This window comes from Pleurodeles waltl, chromosome 5, assembly GCF_031143425.1.
Source record: "Pleurodeles waltl isolate 20211129_DDA chromosome 5, aPleWal1.hap1.20221129, whole genome shotgun sequence".
In the NCBI taxonomy this organism is placed as follows: Eukaryota; Metazoa; Chordata; class Amphibia; order Caudata; family Salamandridae; genus Pleurodeles; species Pleurodeles waltl.
Window position 1 is genome coordinate 1,766,198,115 of NC_090444.1, and position 17,239 is coordinate 1,766,215,353.

General features: G+C 43.2%; 1 protein-coding gene across 2 annotated transcripts in view; it reads right to left on the reverse strand.

The window, feature by feature from the left end:
* Window positions 1-17,239, reverse strand: part of EPHX1 (epoxide hydrolase 1) — a 162,579-nt gene that overhangs the window by 83,154 nt on the left and 62,186 nt on the right. The window lies entirely within an intron of this gene.

The window sequence follows — 17,239 nt, forward strand, 5'->3', positions numbered from 1 at the left end:
GTTACTGAATGCATTTGCAATAGAATTTCCAAAGCTGCTTTGCTGCTTGCCTCTGAGGAAAGGTCTGATACTGCTGTGGTGTTTGCTCATTAATGGGCTATATCTGCTGTAATAGTGCCACAGAACACCTGTACTAGAGACGTAATTTACCCTTCTGCTGTTCGATTTGTAATGGTGGATGTTGAAGTACAGGGTTCCAGCTCTGGAGAGCCCCAAACACAGAAAGCAATAAATGTTTGTGCTACGTGCAATATAAAACTGGAGACAGCAAACATCATCCAAATGTATGAGATGTAATGGGGAAGATCCTTGAAAATACTTGCTCTGTGTGCCAAACCCTCATCAGGAAAACTAAAGCAACCTTCTACATTAAAACCTGCAATGGACAGACCAACCAAAGTACAGCTCTCTCCAATGCATCAACTCCACTCCAGAACTTCAACACAACTTTCCACAGGCAACTGCAATGGGTTCAACCTCTTCAAGGTGAAAACATGCAAGATCAGTAAGTCATTCAGAACACTGAGGCATCAACAGCCAGTTGACTAATCTGCTAACCTGTCCCACATTGCACCCAAATGAGGATACTTCAGAGTCAACATTGTAGCTTGCATCCTTAAAAAGGATGACCAACTCATCAGTCAACAGCATCCCATTCACCAGCGGGGCACTTGACATCGTCAGTTCTTCCCTGCTACATGGCATCTTCCTCCACACAGCAAACCAGACAGATATTTTATTTACGAAAGCCAACCTTAAATCTCTACAGCTTCTGCCTAGTCACACGCCTCTCCTTGCATGGTGACATCACCAAGGAGGCAGACGGAAACCAACTGCATAAACCAATCAGCTTAAGGAAGCTGAAGACCCTTCTTCAAGGAGCACCTTGTCTAGAAGTAACTGCTTCCTTTGATAACCCCCACACAAATATAAAAGCAGAGCACCATCCAATATATGATCACATTTAACTTGTGCTCACGTTGGTTCCCATGACCCCTCCATTCATCCCGCATTGTAAAATTCACTTTAGCCTCATAGCTAGATCTCGGCTATACGTACACCAGTTCAAACATTCCTTTGGACAACCTCTGCATTACCCATTTAGCAATGATCCACATATTAAGGTCGCAAATTTATGTACAAGGAAGCAGACTTAGGCACCTATAGCTAGCCACACACACACACACCACTTTTTACCCACACATGTTGCATGTGTCAACCAAGTGCACCCCTCCACTGATTTAAAACGTTGGGGCTTTGAGTGAATTATAATCTCCGCTGTCCTCAATATGCGGAACAGCAGTGTGTGAATTTACAATAAAGATAATTACTTTTTAGTGCTCTGTTCACATTTTTGTCGGTGATAACACAGAGTGTGTTGTATTTGTATAGTGTTTAGACACTCAGAAAGCATCTTCAGAGCAGTAACAAAAGCAGAATATGATCTGAAACCTCTGAGATCCTCAGCTGAAAAATTTGACTTGTGTACCTTGAAATACTTATGCTAACTACTTACCTGCTTTATTGTCCCCTAATTTTAGATATTTCCCAAACCTTTTGATAAAAACGTGCTTCTTTACTCTGGAAATTCACCAAGGTTGAGCTTCCACAGCTTCGGGGAACAGGCATGTGTTCTACACGTTGGCTTTTCTCCAACAAGAGGTGGGGGCCCTTGAGAGCATGAATAAAACACCCTGGGTGTAAGTCTGCATGTGACCCTTGGGTGGTTTCAATAATCTATAACATAGCTTCTTAAACTAAAATCTCCATTCCCTAGTGGGTATTTAATTGCATGCCAAATAACTGAATGTTAACAAATGGGTGTACTATTTTAGACAGTGATTGCGTTGTCTCTTTGAGACATGCTGTATATATTTTGTGGGCTTCAGCTCGCCCTTAGGCTTCCCGTTTGCTGGCTCTATTCTTTATCCATGGCATTCATGTGCCATGCCTCTTCCTGTGTTCACCACACCCTGAAGGAATGGACCAATTACTACATCAATCTACTGGTCCAATTTTAGCATCTGTTTTAGGAACTCATTTTTTCCTTGTTGAAAAGCAATTCACAAAGTCGGTCCTATTTTCACTCGCTCCGTGCTCCTCAGTTTCCGTAACCAGGCCTGTAAGTTTTGTTCTTATCTCGTCATATTTGCTGAGCATTCAAAGACCGAAAACAAAGATCAGACGCTGTTTTCAGAAGGCACCTGTTCCGTGCCCCCACCCCTCCTTCATCGCTGCTTCTTTATTTATTTACAAGTGCTTATGTTTCCTCCGAGCTCAGTTTCTGTGAGAGGATTTTTATTTTTGTTTTTATTTTTAATTAATGTCCCACCCCCTCCTTCATCACTCCTTCTCATTTTATTGGCAAAGCATTGGCATTGGCATCAAGCATTACCAAACAGAAAAGGAATCCGCTGGTTTAAAGACAGAGTAATGTTTTGTAAGAGTGTTAGTGTTTTAATCATACATATTTATACCTACAAGAGAGTAAAAACAACAATATGTGGCTAGTTTTTGTAAGATTCGTGTTAACTATGAAGTTAGAAACCCAGTTTGACAAAAGAAGTAGCTTGCTGACACAGTGGCTGATGTACGAATTACATATTTCTTAAGTTGTTATCCTTTCTTGTGGACCAACACAACGTGAATGTTGTTGGAATTGTGCATTATCTTCCAAAGTTCAAGACTGCACGCTTCTCTAATGAGGTTATCTATTGCACCTGTGTTTAAATATATGAGACATATTTACTAGAAGTAGTAACTACATTTGGAAGCATGGTAATCACTATAATTAAAAGACAAGTTCATATATAGGTTATATTATGGCCGATACTAAGAGAAATGATCTGCATTAAACACATTTTACCTTTGCTCCAAGAAGGATGTGTGTATTTGGTGTCAGGGAAAGCTTAGTGTAAAATCAAAATGTGTGTTAAATCACACCAGGAAATCCTTGCAGTGAAAGCAAGCCTTTCTGGCAAGAGAGTATTGCAGGTTTTAAACATCCCAATGCACAATGTATCATGAACTCGATTCTGAAGTTTAGACTTGTATTTCGGATTGGCGTACCTTTAAATTTTGTATTTATTTATTTTAGCCGGTGAACACCATAATAAGTTATCAATTTTGCCACACTCAACCATGATTACAGCTCGCATATTGTTTAGCATTTGTTGGCTTGCCTCACATTCTTCTTTACAACCTCGTAATTTGTCACAGCAGGCCTAGCATCATTTCCGTTCCTCTCTGATTCAACTTAATCAGTGCCCCTTCACTGCTCCCTAAGTGATTGAGGTACTATTTTGTTCTTTCTAAACTTTTAGTACCATGCAAACACAAGGTGGGTGATTGGCACAAACATGCGCAGCAGGACAAGCAAAATTGCAAACAATTATTTTCAGTAGTTACCTTTCTTTTATTTCGCCAAGGCTTCTTTTCTCACCTTGTACACATATTTTCTTTTGTTTTTGCTTGTGGGTGCTGTCACACTAACATTAAAACTAACGCACTAACATTAACAGATAAACACTGTCACAGTAACATCAGTTAGGGGACCAAATACGGCTAAAAGACAATCACATTGACAACGCCTATAGCTCGGGCATTGCTGTGACCTATTGGCTTTGCCAGTGCTTGTTTAATTGTAGGATCATAAATTGCCTACTATATTCAATGCAAAATTAATGACACACAATGAGTTATTTGCGTTTTAACATAGCTGTTGCAGACAATAAATATATCTGCATCTATATTGGCCAATCCCTGCGGTCAACCTCCCCCATCGAGAGAGAGAGAGAGAGAGAGAGAGAGAGAGAGAGAGAGAGCGCGCGAGAGAGCATGATTTAGGCTTTGATGAATGATACACTTATAATGAGATGTTTCCGGACAAATTGAAAAGAAAAATGTTTTTGTCAATTAAAACGATTGAGATCACCTTTCAGTATGTAACTTAAATACTTCTAGTTGAAAAGAAACTAAATGACCACAGACTCACCTAGACTAGAACCCTTAATCTTTAGTGTACATGTCTAAGACCTTAACCACTAGGACAGAGGTGACTCCTTACTGTGCAGTGCCCAAACAGCTATGACATTCAACCCACAGATTTTGAGGGGAAAAAGAAAATAAAGGCACACTGCCAAGAGTTACTAAGATTTGATCCTTCACCCTAAGCCTACTGAATGACAGCACAAGACCTTGACCATTAGGCCGGAAGTGACTCCGTCTGCTCTGCATCCAAACGTAACTATAGCATTCTTATCAAACATCTTGCTAGTCTGACTCTTTGAAGTCACTGTATGGGTAGACCATTGCAATAACAATCTCTCTTGCTCTCTCTCTTCCATCCCTTTAGCGGATGGAAGAGAGAGAAAGTGACAGGATCGCGGGAGGGAGCCTGAAGGCTACTGCAGTCCTAGCCCGCTCCCCACGTCCTGCAGGAGCTTTAAATAGCAGCTCACTGCTTGTTGGAGCAATGTTTTCATCTGTTTCCTTGCACACATATTTGCGTACATGGAAAGAGATGAAAACTTCATTTTCTGCAAGTGAGAGCTGTTTGACAGCTCTCACTTGCACAAAGTGAAGTATTTGCTCTGATTTGGTGGGAGCGGTCAAAGCTCCCACCAAGTCACAGCAAACAGCTACGTCCTGGGGGTGGGACCATCCTTGGATCTACAAGTGGGGGCTTTGCTGCCCCCGTCCAATGTTAAGAAGCCCCCACGGAGGTGATGGCCCCCGGCACTGTGTTTGATTAGAGCCCAGGGAAGGCGGTGGTCCCCAGGGCTGCAGGGGGTCAAGCGGCACCCAGTACTGTATTTGATTTGAGCCCTAGGGAGATGGCGGACCCTGGGGCTGCGGGAGAAAGGGGACAGACCCCCCCTCCGACACGGTTTTTGATTTGTGCCCCGGGACGCAGACCCACCCCCACACCCATATTACACATAAGCCCAAGGGAGGCGGCAGTTCCCGGGGCTGTGGGCAGGGCCGGGCAAGTTCCCCCTGCTTTCAAAATTTGACATGGCCCCAGGACTGGCCCATGCAGGCTGTATTTAAACATGCTTTTTTAGTTTTTTGAATTTTTGGCAGATCTGCTGAGTCTCCCGCCAAAAACTTTTTTAAAAAAATGCTTTTTTGCTTCTGGGGGTCCTTCCCAGCACCAGAGCTAAGGGGTCAGGGTGTCTCTACCCTGGCCCCTTTTTCTTTTAAATCTTTTTTTCAGTGACTCGGCTGAAGCAGAGTTCCAAAATGGCCACCAACACTTCCCTGCTGAAGTGTGGGCAGCCAATCAGATCTCGGCACAAGACTGGGATGGTTCTCGGAGCCTTTGCATCTCTAGATATAAAAACTTGATTTTTCTTTACATTTCAAAAGCTACTGAACAGATTTACACTAAATAGCCAAAAGGACGCTTCCTGAACCAAGAGCTACCTTTCTGCCAAATTTGGTGTAATTCCGTCCAGTGGTTCGGGCGCTATTCCTGTTAACATGGTAAACAAACTTTTTTGACTCACCCCTTCCTTCTTGGCCCCTGCTTACTGATCACCCCAAAACATTCCAGAAAGCAGCTGACGTTAGTGTCAAAATATTTGGGGAAAAGTCTGTAAATATTTGTCAGCCAAAGATAAAATCAAGTTAAAAAACGCTTTTTCAATAGAAACTAAGACCTAACTATAATACCTAGTGGCAACTGCCACTAGGTTGGTTATATATATATATATATATATATATATATATATATATATATATATATATATATATATATATATATATATATAATGATCTTATTCCAAACCTGGTGTATTAACCTTGCACAAGAGGAACATCACAGAGTCAATATTGTTTGTAGGTTCGTTATTAACATGAAGTCGTCAATAACGAGTTATGACTCTTCACTGAGCCTTGTTCACATCTGAAGGGACCGCCCTTGAGACAGCATATTTACATAATACGGGATTACACTCATGATAGACGCAGAAAAAAATACTTATTTTTTTCTGCACTAACACTGTGCAAACAAAAATACGTAATGACAATGAACCAGTGGTGAAATATCGTCATCAAACCTGAACGCATGCTTGTGTCTAGAATAGACTTGATTGAAACCCTCTCAAATGAATCTTTGGTGCTTAGTACATGTCTTCATAAAAATCTCTCTCTTTCATTTTATACCTGATAAACTTATTGCTTTTCATACTGATGAGAAATGTATGATGCTGTATGAAAGCCATATCACATTAAAGTATGTTGTGCAAATAAATCCTTGCATACTAATTTGGGCTGAGAAGATACTGGAAAGTGATATCTTTAACTGTTCACATGTTTTAAAGTGTGTAGAATACTGCCCCCGTGGGCTCAGTGTTGCAAATTATTTGCTGGCCTCTACAACAAATGTATGTTTAAAGTGCGCTGACATGTAAACAACAAACAAATCCAACAGTGCTCCATGATGAAATAATGAAAAATGATCATTTAAAAATTTATAAAAAACTAAATAGATTATTGCTGAACTGGCACAGCTTTGACTTCAAATTGGTGCTTCCTTAACTCCTCTTCTTCGTGTCCTAATCACCCCCACTATTCCCTGTTAAGTATATCCACCCCTGTTTATGGTGCAAAAGCTTAAAACTGCCATGCTGAAGTGTCTAAATCCTTACCCCTCTGACCCCAATCAAGGTGCATTCATTTCTAGGGCAGACTCTGGTACCAAAACAGTTATCCAAAAAACAATTCTCTGCTCATGTTTATAAATGGGTGTGTATCTTCATCAAGATTAAGACCTCCTGGGGTCTTTGCATATAATCATAGTATGTAGAACTCCATCCTTCTGATGTTTTTTTTCTCTACAACTACTGTTTATTTTTGGAACTGCATCTAAGAGAAAATACTTTAGGGCTTTAACATCTTTATTGTGTAGCTTCGAAAAGTATCTTGCAACCAGGTACGACTTAACGGCTCTTAAATGGTTCAATATCCTCGCATGCTGGGTGCTCTCTACAAATTACAGCCCATTTGGACATTCTAACAGATATACTGAATAATTGGTCTTGTATTTGAGTGCCCTTTAATAATTGTGGGGTCTTTCTCTAGAGGAGACTGGAAATATGTTTTGCTTACCCCATAATTACACGCCTTGCATTTGCTGCATCTTTGGAACCCACCTGTGCCCTTGAGCCAATTACTTTTAAACAAATCTATGGGGTTACTCTTGACTAAGTCATCCCTCATTGATCAGGCTCTTTTGTAGGTGCACCTAACTCCCTGTGGCAGCATCTGCCCTATTACTGGGTCATTCTTTACCACATGCCAATGTTTATTCAGTTTCTTCCTGATGATACTGTGCTCTGTACTGAATTGTGTGATAAAACTCTCTTGGGCTGGGTTCCAATCTTCACACCCGCGTGGTTTGGAAAAGACCTCCTCCCTTTGAGTTTTCTTGGTTCTTTTGTACGGATTTACTAATCACCCACTCCAGGTATCCTCTCATTAAGTCTGCCCTTTAGAACCCCAATGTCTCGGTCACATTCTTTGGATTCACTATACATTTTCCACATGCAAGATTTTGTGGTCTTTTGCTGGAGATAGATATATATAATTTTTTTTTTTTTTTTAAACAAAACAAAAACATAGGGAGCCCACGATACCAGGTAGCCCATAAATGGTTAAAAAAAAAAATTTTTTAATTGAAAACTCAGTGTGAAGATCTCAGATCTTCACACTGAGCGTTCAGAGTTCGAGTCCTGCTAAACTGGTTTCCCTATTTTTTTTTTTGTTTTAAGTAAAAATGTTTAAGGCTCATACTGAAAGATGATCTTACTATTTTTGTCTTTTCAAATTGTGCAGAAATCTCTCATTCTAAGTATATCATACAAAGCCTGAAAAACTCGCCATCTCTCTTCCTTTCTCTCTCTTTCAAACTTTCTCACACACCCACTCACTTAAGCACCCACTCACAGACCCAATCAGCAGCTAACACACCCACTCACAGACCCACTCAGACCCTGGGGCACCCACTCACAGACCCATTCAGACTCTCACAGACCCACTGACAGCCTCAAGCACCCACTCACAGATGAGAACACACACTGACACACCCAATAAAACACTGATATACACACTCTCACACCCGACACTCTCACAGCCACTCTCATCTCCAGATAACCCTCTCACACCTATTCTCACACCCAGAGAGGCTGCGGCCAACTCCAGCCATGCATGCCCAAAGAGCCGTGCACAGCATGGGGTTGGCAGCGGGGTCTTGCTACAGGCCAGGTCTTGCGGGCAACCTTTGATGCGCATGGGTAAAGGCCGTGCACGGTGCAAGGTTGGGTGCTTATAGAGGGTTGGCTTCAGGGAACAGGCCCTGTGGCCAACCGGTGTGCAGCAGTGGTTGGATTAACGTATAGTAATGAAAAGTACTATACGTTTAAAAAAAAAAAAAAAAAAAAAAAAAAAAAAAAAAGGTTACAGGGACGTTATAGTTAGGAAATAAAATTAAATAGCAAAAACATAGAAATTCACTTAACAAACAAACAAAACAAAAAAAACAAAAAAAAAAAAAGGTTACAGGGACATTATAGTTAGGCTCACATTTTAAATGTGCAAAACCATAGAAATTCACCAGTTAGTTACCTTAAGTAACTCTAACTTGTGCCCTAAGGTAACTATAACTCGCCATGAACTGCTAATTAACGTACAAATTACAGCACTCATGACATCTTTGATAACGTAATTGATAATATCAATGTAATACTTGCAGTAAAATGTGTGGTGAAAAAACGGTGGCTAACGCCAAGCCTTTTTCAACGAATGAGTGGTTTATGGATAATGCAGGGACCCAGATGTAAATGATCACTCACAGGTGTTTCCATGGGGCATTGGGTCGCTGTGTTTGGGCGTCCATGGGCAGCACCTGACCTTTGCCAAGTTATGTAACCTTAGAAGAACAAAAGAATGTGTTAAACCTCCTAGGATTCAACCCAATCTTTGCAAGTCACCTAACGGTGCCTGGAGGAAGCTCACAACCTGCTAAACTACTTTACCCGGATTGCAACTTGTTACTCAAGGTTGCACAAAGGTTTCTGGGAAAAAAAAAAAAAATTGCCATTGAGCTACCTCACGAGCACACCAATCTGTGACCTGCAAGTCACAAGCTGCAGTTTGCATCAGACACCTTGAATTCTAAGATATTTTATAACTGAAAGATTACACACAGATCTGTATTGCAAGTGCAGTGACCACTTTAGCTATCTTGGCTTTATAATGCCATGAGACTTTTGGAGATCTCAGCATTAGGTGTCTTCACATTCTCGGCTATCTTTCTGTGTATGTTCCTCAGATTTCTGGTTTCCAAAAGTACATATTTTCATTTCCAGTTCTGTTGCTGTGCAGGCCACTGGTGGCTTTGTGTGTTTTTACTCTGCTACAGTGGCCAGAAGACTTTCAGTTTACTCTGCTACAAAACAGCAGACAGACCTTTGAACATGCCCTTCCATCCGCAGGGGAGTGCATTGTGTGAAAGGTAAGTCGACAATGTGAACACGCTGCCTCGTGTAGGGCAAAGTCCTGGCAGGCTCACTCAAGTCAGAACTCCCCACAATGCCATGTTCCTCGCTAAGTTGTCTGCCCAGCCTGTTTCCAGGACTTTCAGGGTAACCACTGGTTGGGTAAATGATTTCATTTAGATTCATGGTGTATACAGGTACCTGACCTTCTGGACTTACACAGGACAGTCCTGGTTGGTGAGCTGTCCACGATGCCACTTCTATTGGCAATAAACGCCACCCTGAGTAGGTAGCAGGCCTGCCACCACAAAGTGGTGCTCGATGGAAGGTACATCAGCCCGTAGCAATGCGCCAGGATCTTGTGATGGTGGTGCACGTCTCTCACGCTCGCAAATGTGATGTGTTATTGGCGAAAACCCTACAGTTATTACTGAAGTAAGGTCTAATTTGTACTGCATTTACCATAATGCACTGGGGTGAACTGTGCTGGGAGGAGAGGCTGTGTACTCCCAACCCACCTTCCATTATTTTATTGTTAGAGATGGTCACATGGGTTAAATCCCAACCGCCACGGTTGTAGCCGACACTAAACTAACAGACTGTTGCGATTGAAGCAGTGAGGGAAGCTTCTTGAAAATTAATGCCCGTCATTGGTGAGGAGACGTTTTTTTAACTATACTGTGCAACCTATATATATTTTTTTTAACAAATGCTTTAGTGGTAAAATAAAACTACAAATCCCACAATGCTAAATTCTATTGGTCAGAAGGACAGAAACGGCTGAAGTTTGCCTCTTGGCAGCTATGCTTAGGCACACTCAAGGATGTACAGAAAACATACATTTGTGAGCCTGATAAATAAGGACATAAAGGCAGAGCTAATATGGTGAATTCTGCTCTGGATTTAGCACCTCCTTAAATATGGGACGATTTCTCATTATCACTCAGCTCAAAATAAGGCCTCGACCTTTGAAATGGTCACAGTTTGGCTTATTTTTGTTTTGTTACCTTTATGTATGTATGTTCAAGTTTTGCAGCCGTTTTTACTGAGAAAATCTAATTTTTCTCTATGCCGAGCGCTTAGAGCAAAAATGCCCTTTTAAGAGCCACAAGTGGGCATTAACAAGGGTTTCCACCATTCAAGCAGGCAGCTCATCCTTCCATTGTGACACATACACTCCCATCTATTTGGCTGGTAAAGTATGGCCTGGAGACGCCTGACCTTCACATGCGCCCCCTGGTGAACAGCAGCACGGTATCCTGAGGACCAAAATGCACATGCTGGCTTTGCTCCAGGATGGGAAACAGCATATGCAGCTCTGGCACTTGATGACAAGGGACATGACACGGTCTCGCCCAAATTCTTTAAATGATAAGTGAAGAATAAGCCACATTAGTCGAATTTCAAATTTTGTAAGCTGTAAGCTGCCATAACATGGCAGACGGGTTACTTTACCACAAAGTGACAGATATCCCATCCACCTTATTACAGGTGCCATGGGATAATGTACTTGTATTAAGGTAAACGAGATATCTGTCACGTTTGTGATGGAATAACCCACCCATCAAACTCTAATTCAGACATTAAGTGAGGGAAAAACAGGCAGCGATTCAGACGGACTGTCTTGGAATACAGAATGATTCACATTTGCAAACAGACCGATATGAACATCCCAAGAGGGTATTACATCAATTTACTGGCTTCTCAACTGTAAGCATGTGGAATGTCCCTTCCCAACAGTTTAAGTCAACGCCTCCTGCATCTACTGAAGAAATATTCGGCTCAGACGCTATGGCTCCTTTGAGGTATCCAGTGAGTACAAGACCTCAGCTGTTCTCACTTGCCCCAGACTTCTACTTCTACTTCTACTTGGTGAACTTCATGCTTAAGACTGGTACTCTGTCCTTCCCTCCTGCACACCTGCAACAGGACTTTTTGTACTCTCAGTCTGTGCCCTGAGGCACCTCTCCAAACGCGTGATGCATGTCCCCACGCTACAATGCACTTTGCATTATGTGCACTTATCGGATTACTTATTCAACTCACTACGGTATGTGGCACACCATCACATTGCCTCTCTCTGTACTGTCTGGTTTCAACCTGACGCAACCATAAGTAACCTGTTCTTTCAAGGAACAAACTAACGGCCAGATCACTGAACGTACCGCCCACTCAGCACCTATTACCACCTTTAGACCCACGTCAGACCCACCGCTCTCTGCAACGTTTTACTTTCTCGCTGTGCACCAGTGCGACTCAAGTTCAGGCAGCAACGCTACACCACAAGTAACTCAAATGATCCATACTGAGCACCAATAGCAATAGGATTCTCATTCTACAATCCAGGGGCTCTTGCTTCACCAGTGCCAGCCCCCCAAAAACTACATACAAGAAGAAATATGTCCCAAACTAACCTCTGGGGTCTTCACACCTGCAGACCAAAACCTTTATACTCCGGCTCCATGCCATCTTGCGTCAATGGATGGAAGCTTGTTTTCATTCCGAGGGCACAGAGATGGACTGCGATGCACGGTGTGTGATAAGAGTGTTTTTCCCTATAATGTCAGACCTCTCGCCTCTCCTACTCACATCTTTTGATCCACATGTATCAAGTCTCCCATAACCCTTTTTGACAGGCTCTGATAGTGAACATGATCATGATTTTTATGTTTGACTTTACCAGTCCCCTTTAAAGATCAAAACACAAAGGATCCAGCCTGGGAAAGATAGATTAAAAACATTAATTGGCAAATCAGTATTAAAGGAAACATCCTGCTGGCCAACACTGCTCTCAGAACTCCCCCCAGCCCCCGATGGAGGCCACTGCTCGAACTCACAGAAAGCAATGCCTGTTCCCCACTCTAGCGGAGGTCTGTCTGGTCTGAACTATGGGTATGGTGTTATTACGTCATTGCAGCACATATACGTAGGTTTGCAGGTGTGTGGCTGTGCGGCGAGCCCAGGAGTGGCCACTGCTTGTTAGGAGGCGGATGTCTGGCAGGCCAACACAACGCCAAGAGCCTACAATCAGCAGGACATTGTGTGCATGCGCCACCGGGCTAGGACTGCTGGTCATGATGCTGGAGTGGCGGCGTTACATGTGGCGACCTTTTGGAGCCTTGAGTCGCACGTGCCGGCGTGGTTGGTTATGAGCAGGAGGCACAGGGTTGTGTAATGGAAGCCATTGACCGAGGGACCGCTTCTGGTTCCCGTGGTTGCAAATATGAATTATGCAAGATACTGTGCAGATCTGTGACAAAGAGAAGCAACAAGGAGATTCATGATTATTAACCAGTCCGTGTGCTGTGTCACGCCTTGGCGGTGAGGGCATGTTCTGCCTAGCCTGCTCTTTAAGTGTAGTGTTGGGTAGTTGCCAATAGACGGTTATGCACTAATGTTCATTACACACACACACAGCGCTGCAGGGTGCACACCTTCTGATGTCAGGGAGAATCCATCCCACCAAGACCACCACTACAGTGGAGCAGGGATGCAACAAAGTGCCCCTCCTCTGAAATGTCTTTATACATTCTACAAAGTAAATGGATAGAAATGGGAATATGTATAATCAATGCCTTTGAGCACTACTGGGAATGAAAGATTAGCAAACTGACTGGCGCGCTCCGCTGCCCATGGCCTGGTCACACCAAGCTGGAGGGCATGCACTGAAGCTCCACTTGAATCTGTGGCGTGGTGCATGCCCTACACTTCGGACGTCTACATGGGAGTGGTGACCACTTAACACACAAGGACCTTTGAGGAATCAGGGATGCACAGTTTGAGCATTTATGAAAAATCGTGAAAGCGCAAATAGCCAGTACAAGTTGGAAATGTTTTTATCACCCACCCCCTGCCCCGCCCCGCCAGGGTCTGCAGCCCTGCTCAGCCACTGCTCCAGGTGCCAACATATCTACCCACACCTTCTCTGCCCACAGTATGTGTGTTTGTCAGCAGCGCTTTGCAACTCCGCCAGAGGAGCTCAGTTTACACTGATTGAAAAGGCCCATTATGCACCAAGCTGAGTTCAGGAAGAGGTGAAGAGACTCTCAGCCTGAAGCATATCTCATCCTGGAAGATTGTGTCCATCACGACGCCAAAAACAGCAAATAAAACGTCACTTATCTCCATGTTGTTGCAAAGCACGGCCTTCTGAAGTGTGAAAAGAGTTGTAAGCTGTGGAAAGGGTGTCCAGAGGTGTCCCTTACTAGTCCAGTGGCCTCGTTTCACAAAGATGTGTATGTAGACTCACGCCAAGTGCTGCCGGCCTTCAGATGTTTGCCTGGCCATGAAGGTTTTGCACGCATCCACCAGAGGAAAGTAGGTTTTCCATAGATTTCCATGCCCGTGCTTGGTTTCCTCAACTCTCCCGCTGAGCTCTGGAACACTCGCAGGCGTAGGGTCAAGACAATTGTGGATCGCTAAATTTCTTTATTCTCTTTTTGTTAGGCCAGGAAATGTTTCTGCATGTCAAAAAAGTCACTCCTATATAGTACCTCAAACCTCTGAGGTTTTCCACCACTTAATTTAGCTGTACATTTCAGAAGTGCAGTAGGCGTGCTAAGATCATTTATGTTGCACTGTACACTGCTGTGGGAGGCCGGGTCACATCTGCGCCGCCAACTCTCACGAGAAAACACCCAACACCTGGGCACACTGCCGCACATGGCTAAATACAGACCGTTTTTGAATTCTCCGTACTTGAGGGTGTAATCTGCCAGTGGGAATATCTTCTTAGGCTGATTTTTATCACCACTGTCCACTTGATCACCACGTGACAAACTCCCAGTGACAAACTGATCACTCCGGCCTTCATGCCTGATTCACTAACACATGTTCCTTATACCAGTGCATTCCGTGGTCTCACCACTAAGGGCCCGACAAAGTTTAGCGGAGAGGGTACCCTGCCACAGACCCACAGTAACCTGCCCCCCAAACTCTCAGCCCACCCGCTCCATTACGAGTCGTCCCCACTGGTTCTCTCGTCGGAAACCTACTGATAGTATGACGGAGTGGGGGCTGTTGATAAACGAATTGCTAAGGATCCCTACTCACTGGGAGAAGCCTCCCAGGGTGTCAGTGTCATCAGTAATTAGTTTTGCAAAAACAAATTCCCGCTTTGGCAGTTTGCTTTTGAAAAACAAAAAGCTTGGCGAGTGATCACCTGAAACAAGATGGCCACTCACCAAACTTTCAGTGCCTTCATGGGTCTCCTGTGAACGCACAAGATCACTGCAAGGCTAGAGGTGAACTCCAAGTATGGTTGGGTGGTTATAGGGGGTTGGCTGCAGGCCAGGCCTTCCGGCCTACCCCTGCCATGCATGGTCAAAGGCAGTGCATGGCCCGGGGTTGGGTGGTTAGAGGGGGTTAGCCGCAGGGCCTGGCGACCAACCTCTGCTACGCACCGCTGTAGGCCATGCCTGGCACAGATTGGGTGGTTATGGGGGGTTGGCTGCAGGCCAGGCCCTGCGGCCAAACCTGTCGCACAAAGCCGAAGGCCTTGTGCAGCAGTGGTTGGATTAACGTATAGTATTTGAAATTACTTTACATTAAAAAACCATAGAAATTTCCTGAAAAAACAAAGGTTACAGGGATGTTCTAGTTAGGAAATAGACTTAAAAAAACAAAAACATAGAAATTCACTTTAAAAAAAAAAAAAGGTTACATGGAAGTTTTAGTTAGGTCCACATTTTAAAACAAACAAAACCATAGAAATTCACCTGTTATAGTTAGAGTTTTTTTAAGTAACTGTAACTCGTGCCCTAAGGTAACTAACTTGTGCCCTCGCCGTGCACTGCTACTTACCACAGATATTACAGCACTCATGACATCTCTTATAACATCACTGATAATATCACTAACATCTGTTGTAAACAATATTCATAAAAAAACTGTGTATGGCAGGGGCATGAGTTATAGTTACTTGAAATAACTATAACAGGTACATTTCTATGGTTCTGTACATTTAAAATATGAGCCTAACTATAACGTCCCTGTAATCTTAGCTTTTTCAGTGTATATATATATATATATCTTATTATGGATTCTCTTATATTATAATAAAGAGAAAACCGCACTTGTATCAACCTTGGAGTGCGGTTTTCTCTTTATTATAATATAAGAGAATCAGTAATAAGTGATATGCGGATGTCCTACCGAAGAACCGGCACCACCAATTAATGAAAGTGCACCACAGCACGCCAGCGAGGATATTTCTTTATATATATATATATATATACACACACACACACACACACACACATACTGTATATACACACACACACATACATGCACACATTTATATACACATACACACATATGCACTGAAAAAACAAAAGTTAAAGTCTTTTTACTATTAGGAAGTATAATAATATCTTACCACTCATTTAAAAAAAATAAAAACTTAGAAATTCACTGAAAAAAAAAAAACAATTTAAAAGGACGTTACAGTCAGGTGAAAATGTCAGTTAAAACATACCATTTTCAACTAACAAAACCACTGAAATTCACCAGTTACAGTTATCTCAAGTGACAATTTGTGCTCTAAAGAAACTATAATTCGCACCCCCTCCAGGCACATTGCTGTCATCAATGATGTCATTTCAGATGGAGGTCACGAGTTATCTCAAATGTGAGGTAATTAGCAGTGCAAGGCGAGGGCAACAATGAACTTGTGCCGTGGGCGCCCCGGTACCCACTCAGACATCCACACATTTTAAAAAACCTTTCATGAAAGTTGGAGGCGACAGGGGTCCCGGTGGTCAGCATCCACTGTGGTGCCGGCAGGAGCTGGTTGAGTTCCTCTGATCCTGCCTGGGTGAGACCAGCATTTTTCTGTGCTCCTGCCTGGGTGAGTGCGGGCAGGAGATGCCCACACTCTGCCGGCAGGAAACACCAGTGTCCCACGGAATAAGGTCCCCAGGACCCTGCTTGGATTGGGCCCTTCTGCTACAGCTTGGGGAGGTGGGCATGACACACCTCTGCCCCCCAAAAAACACTATACCCATGGTATATGGTCTTGCTATGGCTTGGAGAGAGGGGCCGCACAACCTTTCCCTAAATTTCAAACACGACCCTATAATGGTGTTCATGGAGCCTCCTAAAGGATCTAGGAGGGTGACTGCATGCCATCCTCACCTACATAATAAAACATCCTGTGGGATGGAGTCCCCAGGGCCTTACAAAGGCTCGGGCGGGAGGGGGATCACATGCCCCTCTCCCAAAAAAATGAAAGTGTGCTATCATAATAATGGCCCCTAAATCCCTCTCCAAAGCTTTATCTTTGAGGACCAAATGAAGCAGCAATGTTATCTAATTTATGTAGCAAAAAGAAAAAAGAAAATCGCTGGCAGAATTATTTTCATTGATTTGAACTAGAAACAAAATGCTAGGTGAAAATGCGGTAAATCCATAATTATATGGTAAACACTGCAGCCACATAATCACGTAAATTGACTGCCTCTTACCACTGTTTACCAGCAATTAAGTTCTTTATTACTATTGTTGAGTGTGGTACAGGGCCATGAGAGGTGGAGCCTCTAGTGGGTCATGATGCACCTCCCCTCCCTCACCAATGGTATGCATGCAATTCTGTACTATGCGCATCTGCCATGGTGTATTTTCATGTGCATTTTTTTGTTTTTTTAAAGGTACGTATTCAAAAGCTGGATGCAAGGGGTTAAATTTGTGCAGTACGGTAAAAACACACTGAAGAGGCCTGGTGACTATTAGCAGTGTTTCCC